We start from the raw sequence: 16,954 nt of genomic DNA on the forward strand, positions 1-16,954 counted from the left end.
TGCAGTTAAAACTAAACTGGCAATAACCTTAAAGAAAAAACAAAACATAACTGCGCATAGTTTAGATTCAAATATCGAGAAAAAAGTCAAATTTGTAAAACTAATTACAAATTTACTTACCATTAGTTTACCGATATATTTGGTCCTACATGACTGGTGTACTTTCCGCAATAGCACATTCGCCGGAGAATGTTTCGGTTTCCATCCAATGCAGAATCCCAGAAACAAGAATTACTATTATGATATTCACTAGTATGAGTTTTATTGTACGAACAGTAGCAGACGAGGTTTATAATATGTCCATACCCTGCATTTTTTGTCCAGGTACAATAAGGATTTTTGTGAAACTCAGTCTTAGGATATTGTTCTGCCATCTTTTCAAATAAATGTAACTACAGTATCGTTTCAGCACGATTACGACCAATTTTGTCGGCCAATTAGTTAACAGAAAAACTGCACGTGATTCTGATAGCCAATAGGTCTGTGACAAAATAGGTTTAGCAGTACTGTACTAACGTAATGGTGATGGTTTTGACTCATAAGAAGGAAAGATATGAAGAACTATTAGAAGAAATAAACAATGACACAGGAGTAGGAAATCCTCCTTTTTAATAAATATAGAAAAATTCAAAATTACTTAATTGTTCGAAATACATTGTATATTAATTAAACATAACTAAATTGCCTTTATGGTTGTTTTATGTCGAAGTTTAATTTGTGCATTAGATTTGTGTTTGGAAATTTAATAATGTTTGTAGAGGCATGGCACTCGTGTTTATGAAAAATATTTATCACATTCATCTAGTTGATATCAATATTTGGACCCACCGTTGAGAATACCCACAATTGCATTCTCAACGCAGAATATACTTTCTTTGTCCCATATCCCTCCGATGCCATTTACATCTCCTATCGTAATGCGTCTCCGTTCCAGGTAGTTTTGGCAATGGCACTCTCGGGGGGGGGGGGGATTTTAGTTCTTCGCCTGATACAGTATATATAGTTTTAAGTAGCCAATCCCACCTTAGACATTCTTCAAACTCTGACCTTTCTCGTTACAGATTTGCATGTATTGACCTTTCACATAGACATGCGGAGTTCATTCTGCGTGATAATTTACTGTGTAACAGAAAATAATATGCCAATGTGTATAATGTAAACTGACGTGTCAATGTATTGGTCATTCGTTTAATAACCTTTAATACAAATATAATTTTCGATTCAAAAGTTTTAGAAATATATTTTTTGAGAGCTGATCAAATATAATAGAAATGTTTAAATTAAGGAGAATAATAAATACGATTTTTGTTGTTATAATTATTCGGAATTGTACGGCCTATATTGTTAATAGGTGGATGGAAGTAACTTCTAATATAAACATTAGGTCTTTTATATTATTATGTAATAATTATATTATTATATTATTTAAGTCATTTAACCAAAAAACTTTATTTGTTCCTTTATATCAGACTTCATCTTACATACAGATTAAGTTAATTGATATTTTATGCTACATTATTGTTATTAACACACAATAAATTATATTTCAAACACCGACAATTACTACGACAGAATAAAACAACAGACTAGCTTTGTAGCTAAGTTTAGAGAGCTTTTAATGCAACTACGGTACATAATACTAGCACGTTACAATGCAATGTAAATTTAAAATGCCTATATTAACATTAATAATAATATATAATAATATTAATAATATTAATAATATTTTTAATAATAATAGTAATAGTAATAACATAATTTATATGTTGAGGTCAATTAAATAACTACATGATGAGAATGATAATAATGATGATAATGAGAGTGGTATTGTTAATGATTTATCAAAGTTGACACCTACATTTAGGACCTACAAAAAATCGACCCCTTGTGGAATGAACTGTATAAAAAGGGAAACATTTGTTGTTAATTGTTAACTAATAGTAACAGGCCTACATATTATTTATATAATGCTACATGACATTCATCAGTAATAATAATAATAGCAACAACATAAGATAATATAAATATTTAAAGGGGTCAAATACTGTATAATGCTATAGTGTAGAAGGAATATAAAAGAAGTGCTACAGTCAAAGAAATTAACATTTTAACAGAGTTAAAGATGAATTGTCGAATGAATATGACAGAAAATTATCATTTAAAAAAAATTTGAAATTAACTTGCTCATTTTGCTGTAACATACACATTTTTGACTAAAGCACACACTTTTTTTTTTTTAATTAAAAAATGTGTATCCTGATTTTTATACTTGATAATGATAATTAATAATAAAAACAATTGCAGTGACTGGAAGTGTTTCTATCATTTTTCGCTGTAAAATTTATTGGTAAATATTTTTTAAATAAACTCATTTGGACAGATGAAAGTGCGTTATTGAAAAGTGCAACATCTAATCCACTTCGCCACGAGCAATGGCTGTTGGAATGGCGATATATAAATGGAACGATTTGATATTTTGATTTGATATTAGTTGATTATTTTCATGTTGCAATACTTCAAAACGAACAATTTAATTTCAAATAAGACTTTTATGAATATTTTTGTAGTTTTCATTTTACAAATTTGTATGTTTATATTCTGAATTAGGCTTATAAGGATAAGCCTATTATCAGTGTTCTCCCCAGTCCCTTGAAGCACCATGGTACCATGATGCTTGGGACTTTCCACATGATGTCTTGACAGTTGGTCATGCTGCTTGGATCATCTTCCATGATTCTTTTATCAGGGAAGCTTTTATATAGTCTTAAAGTGCAATTTAGGACATTTCAATGCCTCCTAATTATTAAAAATACCTAGTGTCAGTCCCTAGGGTGGACTTAACACTTACCATGACGCTTGCCCATGATGCTATGGAGAACACTTCATTATACTAGCCTTACAATTTACGATTATAGGAACACAATATTATTGTTAATGTTATACTGATCATGGGAAACCTACTTGATTTAATTTTACAATATAACTATTATTTTTAATCTAATCTGGATATAGAAGTGTTATCGGTTGTAAATTATCTTTTCTAAGCTTTCTTTGGTGCAGTAGTGGAGCTTGTTGGCTAAATATATATTGATGAGGTGCAAAGTAGGCGAGTAGTTAGCAGTGGAATACAAGGAGGGTGCGAGTAAAATTTAGTTTCATAATTCTCCTCTACAGGACGATGAAATTTGTGTCTTGACATGAAGGTGCAATTTGTGCCTTGATTGTATAGCTTTCAAATAGGATGCATGCAATCTTCCTCTTCCATGATCTCATCAAATCTGAAAAAATATATCAAGAACAAACATAAAACTATAATTTTAATTTGAAAAAAAAAATTCTCATAATTATTAATTTATATTTCATGTCAAATGCAATACATATAAATACGCAAGTCTCCCTTCAATTAAAGACCCATCAAATTGAAGACCACCCCCAAATAAGCACCACTTTTCTGCGACTCTGGTTGAATCCCTATTTTTTTAACATTTGCTGTTTCCTCCAATTAAATACTCCCTCTATTTAGTGACCAACGACAATGGTTGTGAATGACCCAACTGATAATTTCCCCTCCAATTTAAGACCACTATAAAATAAATAGTGATGTTGTATGACTTAAACATAAAAATATTAGCCAAAGCACATCATAAGAATCTGTTTTGTGTATATTGAATAACGATAATGCCAGTGATGATGTTGGTAATATTGTAATAAAAGTTGTTTTAAATAATTACAGGACTTGATTTCTAGATTCAAAAAAAATTCTTTAATAAGAGTAAATATCAGCATACAGTAACTTTCCTCTAAACAGAGACACACACAGGTTTTTGTTTGTTTTTTTTAACTCCGGTGATAGATGGTTTTGGCAGACCAAACTAAAACTTTTCCGTTCAATTAAAGAATATTTTTTTAAAATATAGTTATTTTACAGCAGAATTTTACAGACTTCAAAATAATATACATCAAAGCCAATTTTTTGTGTATGCTGTACTCTATATTGAATGCCAATTGTGTTAGTAGAATGTTAATGGTTGTATTTTTGTAATGGATATTTGGGTAGAACGTATGCCCATGCATTTATATACATATGAATATACATAATTAAATAATTATAATTATAGGTAGGTAATGCCTGCAATTTGAAACCTAACTGACAGTTACATTTAAAGAGAATACAGGTGCGCTTAGTTTAAATTCAGACCGGATTTAGAATTTAGTTGTCTTATGGGAAATTGTTGCGGCAACCATCATTAAAATAAAAACACAAAATTACAAAATAAAAAATTATATCAATGATATGGTACATACTATAAAATAAGATGATTTAAAAATGGGGGAAACAATCGAATTTTAAACACTAGCTGCGAATTTATTCCCCATTAGTTTATTGGTACATTTGGTCCTACATGACTGATGTATCTTCCGCAATAGCACATCTGGCGCAGAATGTTTCGGGAAACAAGATTGACTATTATGATGTTCAATATTATGAGTTATATTATAGTTACAGTGACAGTCGAGGTTGAATGTATTTGCATCCTCTACATCTCGTATCCAAATACAATTGGGATTTCCATGAATCTCAGTCTTAGGGAAGTGCTCTGCCATCTTTTCAATGAAAGGAAAGCTACATTAAGTAGTAACTAATGTCCTAACACTAAAACGTTTGCAAACACTTTTGTCAGCCAATTAGAAAGCAGAAAAAATAGCCAATACATACTTGACAACAAATCTATTCATCTGGAAATTAGAAAGGCTTATTCCTAATGTAAATGTATTGATTATTTTAATTCTCGTTTGGTAAAGTAGTATAACAATGCAAAATGTATAAATACATAGCCAGTTAATAGTAATGATTTTAAACATTTTAAACATGTTGCCAAGAATTCTTATAATAAAACTCAGTTTTTTGTGATGTTATGAAATAAAAATCGCAATATATCTGTTTAAATTAATAATAATTAAGAATATTCAATAGTAGATTTTATCATTGAAATCCGTTGTTTATTGCATGTCTGCTGTTACACCGTCCATTTTGATAATGATAATAATCAATATAGTTAATAATGAGTAATATTAGTGATAATGATAATAGTAATGGTAAGATAATGATAATGATAGTGCTAATGATTATAAGGATAAACTTGCAAAAATTAATTTTGTATATTTATTCACTTAAGCGTATATAATTACCATTATTTAAAAATAATTTCATATTTTTAAATTTACATTATCTTATAAATTTAAATATATAGTGTCTTAAAAACGAAGACCATAGGACTGGTAACATTTCTAATGTAAAGTAATTGAATACTTTATGGATAAAAACATTTTTAAAACTATATGGTAAATGTTTATGCATGAGAGAAGCATTAGTGTGAAAAATCAGTTACCATATAAAATACACAGGGCACACGTAAAACTTGTTACCTGTTGCTGTTGCTGTTGTCGTTTATAACTACGAGTCTGAGTATACAATCCACATAACTGACTATACGGTAGTATAGTAACAACTACACAAAATTTATTCAAATATTGTTTTGCCAATTATCAAAAGTGTCAACATGTTATTCATCTACTGTATCTTGGGTTTTGTCACTCGTGTTTCTCAGAATACACGTTTGCTGCAATAAAAGAAATTAATTACCATATACATCTAGTTGATATCAATGTTTGGACCAACCGTTGAGTAATACCCACAATGGCATTCTCGACGCAGAATATACTTGCTTTCCCCCTTAACTGTCGAATGCCATTTACATCTCATATCGTGATGCTCTTCTGAACCTTCTTTTTTAAATTTACCGCAATGGCACTCTCTTGTCCAAATCTTATCACCGCCTAACCCACTCATCTTCCATTGACAACTGTCATCTGTATGTATTTCTGTACAACCAGTGCTCCAAAGCCTACTCCACCACCGACTCATATTAATGTTCTTTTCTGCGAAAATTCTAGTTCTTCGGCTGATATATATAGAGTTTTGAGCAGCCAATCCCATGTTATACATTTTTTAATGTTGGATACGACTGATAGTTTGCAAAACAAAAATCTGTTTACACTTTGTCACCAAGCACTCATGTAGAAGGTAGGCAGATCCGTCGATCAACATAAAAATGTTAGAGTACAATGAAACGCTATATAGTAACGGCCTATTACCTTTAGAGATCAAAATAAATTAATGCACAGAAAGATTGCTATGTTTGTAGTAAACGTCATAGATTGAGTTTCTTTTCACAATCTCGATCGCGCTTACGACTCAAAATTTCAGGGCATGCGTAGAAACTACATAATTTTGGGCACAGCGGCTCAGGGTTGGCACGGCGGGTTTTACGATCAAACAGTAAATGGGTTCGCGATAAAATCATATCATATCGTTTATTCTTTTATTGAAACATGTGTAAAATTTTTTTTTTTCCTAATAGCCTTGCAAAGCATTTTGTGTAACTGTGTCTAAAGGATTGGCAATTTCATAAATACTATTAATAAAGGTATGCACAATTTTTGTGAACATTATTGTCATTATATATCTCCTCTACACAAACATATTATGAGGCTTTGAGAATAAAACTCTGATCCTCACAACCCTGGAATTGAAAACAAAGCGCCTAACATCTGAGCTACAGCTCTAATAATATTTAATATTTTATTTATTTCATTCCTGAAGACATATGTTTTAATGTGTCAAATTTCGATAGCAATATTCAATCTCCAACAAAAAATATTATTAAAATATGAATGTAAAACCTTGTTAATTTTCATCAACGTTAGAACCGACATGGCTGGTGTACTGCTTGCAATAACACTGCCTACGAAGAATAGCTCGCGTTGGATTAACTCGATGCTCAACACTCCAATAGCATTCACTTTTGCCATGGTCTTCCCGTGTATGATCATTGTGACGGCCACAGTTACAGTAAAGGTTTATGACATTTCCAGAGAACCAACCTTTTGCCCATTTACAGTTTTCGGAGCTATGAGTTTCTGTCCTCGAATATACCATTTTTTGACGAAAATGCAAATCTGTGTAAAAGTGTCAGCAAATTTAACAGAAAATCGACAAAGTAATAATTATTATTAGTCAGATTTTGAGTTTAAATAGACCTGACAGTAGACAACCATAGCAGTGATACGGTTCATTTGTATGCCAAGAATTATACATAATATTGTACCCAATAGTATGCCACGAACTTGTTACGTAGTTTCCGTATAAGATATTCGCTATGTCAAAGGCGTTATTATCCCATCAAAAATAAATATTTAATACGTGAAGAAAAAATTCCAAAATAACTTTCTTGGAAACTCCAGAATTGTCTTCATACATATTCAAACAGATTTTTCCATGTAAACATCACCATTTGTTTATTAATTTAAACAATAATTGTGAGCTTGTTGAAATTGTTTTAATTCTAACAATGAAAACTGTTGTTGCAATTTTTTAAAATACTTTTACTAATATGAAGTATTTGATTATGAATCTTGCATTATATCTATCTAAGTAGGGTCGCGATAAAATCATACCCTCAGAGCTGAGCGGTTTGACGGGAAGTTATCTTTTTCCTTCTTGTGCGGAAGACCCTATTTCAAATCCGGCCACCGTCGGACTTAAATTGGAGTCGATCACTCGGCTCCTCGAATAACCTTCGCATCATCCCGTAGTTTGTATTCTTGAACACTGTGCGCATCTGTATCGTGTCGTTGTTGTGTCGTAATCGTGTCTAGTGAAAATGTGCCTTTAGGGGAGACAGGGGACATAGTACTTGCGCCGTATTGTCCCAGGGGCCCAGCCGATTTTTTAATTCCAAATTTGGAATATGGAATAAAACATAAACAATATTGTTCATTTTTTCACCGAAAGATATGCAAGATGTGTTTACATTATTTTCAAAACACCTGTGTTTTACATGTTTTTACTCTGATAAGTTTGTGTGGCCAATTTTGTACATTTTTGATAGAACTTTATAATTTTGTTTCCCTGGTTAGCAATATTTACCTTAATCATTTTAGTTGGTGTCAATGTTTTGTCCGATGTACGTTTTGTACCTACCACAATAACAATGTCGACGCAGAATTGATTCGTTAGACATATTCACACAACAGGACGAAATCCGCTCCCATGAACAAGACGCTTTCGCGTGGTTCTCATAATAATGGGTTTTCGGACAATCGCAAACACAATTACGAACCCATCTATAGTTGCAACAAAATTCCCAGTAACAACTCGAACTAAAATGTTTTTCTTCTGATGGTAGATCTTCCATACTTCGATTTTAGTTTTCAAACGTGTTTTTAAAGATTTTGGATTGATGCTTTTTCGGTTGCTTCTTTACAAAGTTTGTAATAATACACTGAGGCTTGATCTTACTGTAATATCTAAATATCCTATATATAGTACCTCTGATGTCATTTTTTAAACTGCTGATTGTTATGATAATGCAATACTAACATTTCAATGAAAGGTGATTTAAACATGTTGTAGACGTAATGATAAAAAGGGTAGTAGGCCTAGTTGCTAGTAACTACAATACTGCATAACAGGAATTATAACCCAGCAACTGGATTCATGTATGTTTTGTATTTTTTCTTTTACTCGCAATAGTTGGCATTAACTTAATGTTATTAGTCAATTGTATAAAATATATGCAAATGTTTTTTAAATATTACTTACATTTTCTTAAATATACTTTTTGTTAAGATTACTGTTAGAATGGTTTTTTTTTTCTAATTGATTTCAAATGTTAACACATTTTGATGGAATAATTTATCAAATGAATATGTATTGGAAGTTAATTGACTTAAATGCATAACAACTATTTTATAATGAGCCCTGAATATGTTCAAAAACAATTATTCAAAGCTATTATTTATTTTCTTTATCCAAGAATACTATATTGTTATAAACATTAAAGCAGTCTTATTCTAAAAAGAAAAAAATAATCATTGGGAATTCAATTTTAATTTTGCAATTCTAATTTGATTTTGAGTACAAACACAACAGTAACAACTTACCTATTTTAAAAGGTCATAAATCATATTTTTATATCTTAAATGATTAGTAAAATATAATGACAACTAAATTGGATATTTTAAAACTTATTTTAAAACTCAGTGTAATTATTCGGCATTTACAAAAATATAAAAATACCACTATGTTTTATATCTTTTTATAACTTATTGTTATTAGTCAATTGTAAAAAAAAAAACCATTTATATAATGTTTTTAAATTTGTATATAAATAGTATTTTTTCAATATGCTTGATTATGATTTTTTTTTCTTGTTATTATTACTGTTACAATTGTTTTTGTTCTTATTGATTTCAAAATTTAACAAATTTTAATGGAATAATGAATTATAAATTAACCAAATGAATGTTCACCAAATGAATATTTATTGCAATTCATTTTACTTAAATGCATTAAAAACCAATTTTTATAATGAGCCTCTAAATATGTACATACAAAGGTATTTAAAACTATTATTAATTTTCTTTATCTAGGAATACTATCTTGTTATAAACATTAAATACCAAAATGAGACTATTCATTGGAAATTCATTTATCTAATTTTGAAATTATTATATATAAGTTGTACTACAATAATACAACAATAACAGCCTATAAGAATGTCATAAATTAATGCACATAGCCTATATTTCTAGCTCATATTTTATAGTTTTAAATAAGCCATTTCCTAGTCTGAACTGCGCGTATCCGTATCCAAAGTTTAATCGACATAAACATGTTGTGTGTATGTTGCGTATGTTTGTTTATGTCGATTGACTTTAATACGGGCATGCACAATTCAGACTACGAAAATGCTTATTACCTTAATGATTGGTAAAATAAATCACTAATTTAATATGCATAAAAAAAGTTATTTGGAATGTAATATTCCATAAACTCGATGGTATTATTCGGCCTCCACAAAAAAATGTCAAAATATTACTATGCAACCTTAATCCATTTCATGGTAATTTCAACCGACATGGGTTTTTCCATTGGTCCACGTCGAAGTTCAATACTCAAGTAACAATCCTCCCGTCTATGGTTGTCTCAATAATGATCATTTTTAGGTACAATTACAATACAGTTTGATTGTTTTTTTATAGATACTCTTACATTTACGTGTTTTTGATAATGAAGTTCCGTCCTAGAAAGTCCATTTTTTTGCTCGACACAATGTAGTTCTGAATGTGAACAACGAACTACCTAATAATAATAATTTGGCATGTAAGATTAGGAGGTATTTAGGATATCAATGATACAGCTCATTTTCTAAGCAAAACATGAGTAACTACATACCTTTATAATATGGTATGAATTTTATCAATTGTAAGGTTTAAAACACACCCAATGAAACAGGTTTCAAGGCAACAAGCATCGTCTATTGGGAAGAAACAACAGTCAAATCAAGGCCTACAGTATATATTTAGCCATTGACAAATAACTATATATTTTTAATCTATTAATTAATAATTACACTTGTATTGCTATTTAAGGCTGATTATCTTGTAGCATTAACATTAAGAAACATATATACCATTTGTATATAAACTAAAAGTGAACATTGTCACTTATTTGGAAGAATTTCATCTAGTCTTTCGTTGAATTAATATACATATAAATAGTATTAAATATATATCAAATGACTGGAAGTCGGCAAGCTGGAGATGTAGCTTAACCTGTACATTCCAGTCATTTGATAATGGTAGCTGTCAGCGACCGAAACTTTCATGTATGTTTCAAAACTTTTTCGTCTATATATTGAAGAACCATTTACAGTATACTAATTGTCACATTACTTTATATAATAGTTTTAAATTTGTTGATGTTGTCTAAATTATATTGATGAGTAATGTTGCTGCAATTAGAATATTTTACTTATACCTATTTAAATTTAGATATATTAAGTACTTTATCATAAATCATATATTTACCTATTTGCAGTAAAAATATACTAATTATTTCATATTTTATTCAGATGCATAAGTCATTTTGTCACTTAAAATGATGTACCATTCAAAACGGCTTTTTTTATTTGACCAAATGTATTCCCCAACATTTATTAATTTATTATTATGATTATACTAAAATGTGTAATGTGCTACCAAAATGCATGCTTCACAAAAATGTACAAATGTTGGTCAAATATTTTTTAAATGGTAACAGTTCGAATATACCTTAATTATTTGGAGATGTTGGACCTACTGTGCTGGTGTACTCCCCGCAATAGCAAAACCTTCGTAGAATGTTTCTGTTTTCACCACGAAACCTACGCCAGTGACATCTTGTTTTAGTATGTATTTCAAAGTCATTATCATTTCTAGCAGGACATAAACAAATAAGATAGATCACTTTTTGGTCGTTAAAAGATTTCTGCCATCTACATTGGTCATCATAATGAGTATGTATATCAGAATAATCCATTTTCTCACTATTTTTATGTAAGACAGTTTAATAATCTCCGCAAGGCAACAGCGAATTGACGAAATATCTACTGTACGACTAGAGAGTCGTACATTGGATACCAGTAATATTATACATGAAGGTAATTACCATATGAATAGTACGGTTCATTTTGTAAACTTAACAGTATTTTTGACGTATGTAGTTCAAGTATTATGATTTCCATTTAAAAATTTTTAAAAACACTAAACCAGATATGTTGACACAACAAAACTTTTCTGTTGCCTGAAATCATATTATAATGGGACCGGTGATAAACGAATCATATGTATTTGAATATGTATTATCTGTAATGCTTTGGGTCTCTAGAGTATAATTGCTATTAGCAGAAACACAAAATGTTATGATAATTATCATTACTACTGAAAACTAATGGTATAAAGGTAACGGTCACATTCCTAATTTTATTCAATTTGAGCAGTGACAATGATTCTTCATGCTTTTTTGCCGTTTTATTTGTTAGTATTTCTTGTAGCATTAGGGTATTTCATGATTATTTTTCTTGTTGTTTATGTAAAGCACATAAAGGTAATTTTATTTTATTATGTGGTAAATAAGACTTACTATTACTACTATTACTATAATTAAAATATTGAATTATATTCAGTTATAATGTTTACCAAGTAAACAGAAGTGTACTGTATCTTAGATAATCGTGATAATGGTGTTGTCGCTCTTGTTCCTCTGAATACTCTTTTACTGTATTTAAAGAAAATATTTACCGTACTCATGTGGTTGATATCAATATTTGGCCCAATTGTTGGGTGATAACCACAATAACATTGTCGACGCAGAATATACATGTGTTGCCCCTTCCCATTTCCATTTACATTGTAATGCTTTTCTGAACGTTGCCCAAGGTTTAGGCACTGACACTCTCTTTTCCACTTACAACTCTCAATGCTACAGCATGCATCACCACCTATTTTATACATCTTCCATGTATAGCTGTCATTTGTATGATCCTCTCTAGTGTGCTGCTGAAGTGCAATTGACTTTTTGTATAAGCATTAGGTCTATTGTATTATTATATAATTATTATATTATTATTTTATGTAAGTCATTAAATAAGGTTCCTTTATGTCAGTTGGACTTATCTTGCATACAGTTTAAGTTAATTATTAATCTATGCTACATTACTAATACACACAATATACTACTATTACACACGATAATTACTACGACAAATAAAACAAACGATTATATTTGTAGCAAGGTTTTAGAGCTTTTAATGCAACTACGGTAAATAAATACACGCACATTAAAATGCAATGTAAGTTTTAAAATGACTACATTGACATTAATAATAATAGTTACAAAATGATAATGAGGATATGAACTGATTAAAGGGGGTTTGTAGTAAACTGTGAACTAATAATAATAGGCCTACATATTACTTATGTAATGCCGCACGACATATATCAATAATAATAATAATAATAATAATAATAACAATAACAAAATAATATAAATGTAAAGTACTGCAGAAATGTGAGAGTGGAGAAGAAATATAAAAGCAGTGCAAAAAGGTATTTTTATAAATTAACAGTTTTTAACAGACTTAAAAACGTATAGTTCCAGTGACTGGAAGAGTTTCTATTACTTTTCGCTGTAAAATCGTTCGTAAAGTATCTTTTTATGGTTTCTTTGCTGCAGAGTAGGCGAGCAGTTAGCAGTGGAATACAAGGAGGGTGCCAGTAAAAGTTTTATAGTTCTCTTCTATTAAAAGGTGAAATTTGTGCCTTGACAGGAAGGTGAAAGTTGTGCCTTGATTTAATAGCTTTCAAATAGGATGCCTGTAATCGTCCTCTTTCATAACCTCATCGAATCTGGAAAATATAACAAGGACAAACGTTATACTATAATTATAATTTGTTACCTGATTGTGTCATCCTAATTTTTATAAAAATTATACCATTTTATGTAAAGGAACCATTATTAAAAATAGTTATTCTTCAAATTGTATCGATTATAATTATTGTTTGTTTGAATATGAAACTCTTCTTTTTTTGCAGTAGTGCTGAAATGCATATTTATATATAATTATATATATTATGCTTAGTGGTGGTAACCTAGGGTGATAGGTTGTGACCAGTGGCACTCTGGTCGATCGTTGACGTGGTTTGTACGTCAGTGTTTGAGCACGAGGTATGTCCTTTGCTTTTTTATAGCATTTTCAATGGTCCTCGATGGTAATTTCTATTCCGGAGATGTCCGGATAGTTCTTCTGTTCGATTCTGAAAATCTAAATCCGAAGATTTAGATTTGTATATATATATATATATATAGCATTATTGGTAAATAATGGCTTGCAATACACCATTCCCCATAAAGAATAACTTTTAATGTAAGAATTAAGTTTAGATTACGTATTTGTTCACTTCATACAGTAACCAGTTCTTAAATATATGGAAATATGTACATCTGGAATTACCATGCTCATGTTATTAATTACAATTTATCATAAAATAACGACATTTTCAGTATTTATTTGAATTCTATGATAAATCTATAGAACCACAAAACAAAAATACATTTATATTTAATTGATTATAGTCATGATAAGCCTCTATGTATTCATATTTAGTTGGTATAAGTCTAAATAATATTAATCATGATAATCTGTTTATTGACGTTTCAAAAATAATTATGTTTGACAACCGTGGCATTCGTTTCACTAGTGTTTTTAATCATTTGATTATCTGTACAATGTAAAAAAGTTTGCTAATTAATGTTCAAATCATTGTTTCTTATCAGAGAAAAACAACTCATTGTTCTGCTGAACGTTACAGCAATAGTTCAATCCCTGCTCTATGTATAAGAGGGTTGGCGTGTAGGATAATATTCTTGCTCAAGTTAACTATTTCCTTTTTAACTTCAATTTTTATTAGGATTTTATTCATCTGTATTTTAAAATGTATTTTTTTTTTTATGTCTTACAAAGAAAATGTTATTCACACAACTCTAGCACGTGCTTATTAATTTGTACGGTTAATGTTAATCTCCTTTCTATTTGTATTTGTTTTTTTTTTTTTCCTGTTCTGGGCTTCTGGATCTATTTACATTGCCTGTTGTGATGTGTTGTTTAAACTAAGCAGCTTTAAATAGTTAAATAATAGGTTTCTTTTAATATAGTGGGCTCTTAAAGAATATTATTTTAGCTCATTGTGTACAATACATTGTATTTATTCTTTGACTGTCGGTTGGTATTTTATTAATATTGGTAAAGAAATAGGTATCCTAAAACTTACTGAAATTTTAAAACAATTTTCTCACAATAAGATTTTATAACATTGATTTTTTTATTTCATCTTCAGCAGTACCTAAACTAACAATTCATTTTAAGAAGAATTCTAAATGTTAAAACAATACTGTATATATTTACCATTCGTTAGTTGGTGTATTTGGTCCTACATGACTGGTGTATTTTTTGCAATAACACATCCGGCGCAGTATTTTTAATTTTTTGTCGATCTTATTGTGCCAGTAACACGACCTTTTATTATGGTTTTCAGCGTAATGACTTTTCTCATATTCACAATAGCAGATACGGATTAATTTATATGCATCTTTTTCATCTCGGGTCCAAGTACATTCGGGTTTTTTATGAATCTCAGTCTTAGGGTAATTCTCTGCCATATTTTCAATGGAATTAAAGCTACATCACAGTAGTAAATCGGGCATGTCCTAACACTTAAACGATTGCAACTAACTGTTCCAGCCAATTAGGAAACAGTAAAAATACACGTGTTTCTAATAGCCAATAGATACGTGACAACAAATAAATTCATCCAGAAATTTGACACTATTTTACTTTGTGTTGAATTTTAGTTATGATAAATCTAAATTTGGCATATTGATTAAATTTGATATTTATTTTGGAAATTATAGAATGTAGTATACATTCCATAAGTAGTAGGAACTGAGCTGATGCAGAAGCCTGCTGATGACTGATGGACCTTTCCTGTTATTTAACCATATTTCTATCCCTCCATGTATACTCATACTCGCATATGAACCCATTGAGAAGTGTAAAAGTCTGAAAATAGGCCTATACTACTTCTATGTGTCGCTTTTTCCAATAAGTCAATTCGTAGTTTTAAATGTGCGTTACCGTATCCAAAATAAATCGGCATAAACCTAAGTTGTGTGTATGTTTGTTTATGTCAATTGGCCTTGATACGGGCATGCGCAGTTTAAACTACGAATGAATTGGATTATTACAACTTTACTCGTGATGTGTTTCACTCTCTCCACCGTATTTTATCATCCTCCTCATACAAAGTTTATTGAGAAACATGTAAACTGTTGTCCTTTCGTAATCTTATTTTACTTTACATTCTGTCGTGGATATTGGCGATATCCAGGTTGATTGACTAACGGAATATATTTTATGGCTGTATGCATCTAGACATACCTTAAAGTACTTAGTTTACATCAGCTGTAGGCCCTACAACATCGACAAGCGTTCCGCATTTGCAGTTTCTTCGTAGAATATACTTGTTCTGTTTGCTGACCATGTCTTTGCCACTGGAATGTTCGAAAGTGCAATTTAATGCATGTATCTCAGTTCGTGTGTCAGGATTATAATCACTGACACAATAACATGTATAACTCCATCTATATTTCATATATGAATAATACACACTATCTATCTTGCATTTATCCTTTCGATGTATTTCATCCATGATGTTAGTATTGAATAAGACTGACTAATATCGAAGTCAAACGCATTGCTTTATACCAAACGTCGTCATTGGCTAAAGCATCTAGCTAGCCAATGAATGGCTAAAACGTCACTTAAAATAAGTTAATCTAGTATGACGGCAACATTAGTTAATCATTCATTTATTAATCATTTTATTAGTCATACTATTTCTATCTTACTAAATAAATGAATAAAATTCACTACACAATACAAAGAAATTACACTCAAAGTTGCTGTCATTATATCGAAAGAGGGGAGGTTAATACACAGCAAGATTCCTCTGCCGATGTATTCTTGCCGAATTTAGCGTATTGTAAACGCACCTAAATACGTTCGTTTTTGGGACACACTTGTCTTTGTAAGTGTGTATTCTCAGCGATGTTCTGATTGGTCAATTGTTAAGTTTGATTGAAATTCTGGAAAGGTCGTTTGTTGTTGTAGATGATGTGGCGCGCTGAATGCTTACAAGACCTCAGACATTATATATTTATTTTGTTAATACACAAAAATCATTATACTAAATATTTTGGAACGTTTTGCACTCTCAGTTCCAGCGTTATAGTTCAACTATCATTTAACATCAAAGTAATCTGTATGTACATCTTTTTAGTTTGGTTTCAAAAGTACATTTTTGAGTGTGCGTCAAGAATTTTATCATAATTATTTTTCCGTGTCCATTTGCTTTTTACGGTGCAAGCAGTTCAAGAACTCAATTATTGTGCTGTCCATAAACATATCGTACACATAACAATATTGATTCATGATAAACTACAATGTTATTC

The 16,954-nt window shown here is 30.3% G+C and overlaps 2 long non-coding RNA genes across 2 annotated transcripts; both read right to left on the minus strand.

The window, feature by feature from the left end:
- Positions 1-1,591: 1,591 nt before the first annotated feature.
- Positions 1,592-7,137, minus strand: LOC117119114. The gene is made up of 2 exons (XR_004447132.1): positions 6,745-7,137; positions 1,592-3,278 (listed from the first exon to the last, which is right to left on the minus strand). It is a non-coding gene; the product is annotated as an uncharacterized LOC117119114 (long non-coding RNA).
- Positions 7,138-12,669: 5,532 nt separating this feature from the next.
- On the minus strand, positions 12,670-16,154 carry LOC117119138. The gene is made up of 2 exons (XR_004447139.1): positions 15,882-16,154; positions 12,670-13,293 (listed from the first exon to the last, which is right to left on the minus strand). It is a non-coding gene; the product is annotated as an uncharacterized LOC117119138 (long non-coding RNA).
- Between the last annotated feature and the right edge of the window lie 800 nt (positions 16,155-16,954).

This window comes from Anneissia japonica, unplaced genomic scaffold (assembly GCF_011630105.1).
Source record: "Anneissia japonica isolate Jap-2015-1 unplaced genomic scaffold, ASM1163010v1 scaffold1792_len1028045_cov167, whole genome shotgun sequence".
Taxonomy (NCBI): domain Eukaryota; kingdom Metazoa; phylum Echinodermata; class Crinoidea; order Comatulida; family Comatulidae; genus Anneissia; species Anneissia japonica.